Here is a 1,376-nt window from a genome sequence, read left to right as displayed (position 1 = left end):
GGCACGTCAGGTTCGGCCATCGCAAGGTTCTGCCCTGGCCGCGCCGGGCTGGGAAGAGGAAGATGAAAGAGATGCCGGGAACAAAGGCGTCCCCCATCGAGGGGCCTGCACCGACTTGCAAAACCGCAGCCTCCCATGCTGACGTCCTGCTTCCCATCGCAACACGCTTTTTTGTGACACCCCCCCCCCTTACTGAAGAGGAAATCAAGGCACAAAGAGGGATGAGGTGGAGCGGGGAGGGGCACCCCATGCCCGCACCCAACCCAGGGCATCTACAGACCCAAGGGAGAGGGAACCCTGCAGTGGCCCACGGGGCCAAGCAGCAATGGGATAGCCCTGCTGGGGTGCAGGTGCCCGTCCCTGCCTGCACCGGGGTCCCTGCTCCACCAGCGTGGTATTTATCCTCCCTCCATCCTAGGAAACCGCTCAAACATGGTCACACATGGGCTCAGCGTTGGCTCGTAGCAGGTAGGACACGTTTCTGCTCCTCGCAGCTGGCTGAGACCTTCCCTGATGACAAACCCTGCGCAAGGAGGGAGGAGCAGCCCCAGCTGCCGTGTCCCTCTGCATGGGGGCCCTGAGAAAAGGCCTCCTGACGTGGCCACCAGCTCAACCATCTGTCACCGTTGGCCAACAGGGCTGGAGCAACTGCCTGTTGCAGGACCAGGGCAAGTGACAGGGACACGCCGCAAGGGAAAATCCTGGTGAGGCTGGGCAAGATGCAGGGCCAGCAAAAGACCCTGCAGAGGAGGAAGCTGCCCCTGGGGAAAGGGTGGACAGAGCAAAGCTGTCCATGTAGAGACCAAGGGCATCCAACATCCAACGAGGATCCTGGGGCCAAGGCCCTTCAGCACCTCCCCAGCACAAACCCTGCCATGCAGCATCTCTTGCACCACATCTGCAACACGAGATGCCACTTGTTTTGTCCCCAACCACCTCTGCTCACATTACACCACTTCCAAAAGGGAATTTTCTGCCCCGGCTGGGCTGCACCGAGCAGCCATCTTGAATAGGGCATGGGAGGAGCAAGACGCTGCTGGCACGCTGCTGTCCTACACAGGGATGGCAGTGCCACCGCAGCAGAGCAGGACACGTCACAGCCAGCTCGTGCCGGGCTGCTGGCTGCTATCAGAGTCCCTGAGAGCAGAAATAAACCTGGGAGAGAGAAATGAACCTGGGGGCGGTTGCCCGCATTGCCGCGAGCTCAGGGGGAAGGCACCCACCGCTGGGGGCGATGGCCAAAGACGACGACGGCACCCGGGCTCTGGGGGACTGTGGTCTCCGCTGTGCTTTGGCAGCTCGGGGCTCAGGGCACCCACCACGTACGTTCACCCATCGCCACCCGAGCTGGGGGGACCTTGCGTCCCTGAGCCTTG

This window comes from Egretta garzetta, unplaced genomic scaffold, assembly GCF_000687185.1.
Source record: "Egretta garzetta isolate BGI_Z169 unplaced genomic scaffold, ASM68718v1 scaffold417, whole genome shotgun sequence".
Classification (NCBI taxonomy): domain Eukaryota; kingdom Metazoa; phylum Chordata; class Aves; order Pelecaniformes; family Ardeidae; genus Egretta; species Egretta garzetta.
Note: the sequence above shows the minus strand (reverse complement) of the source record.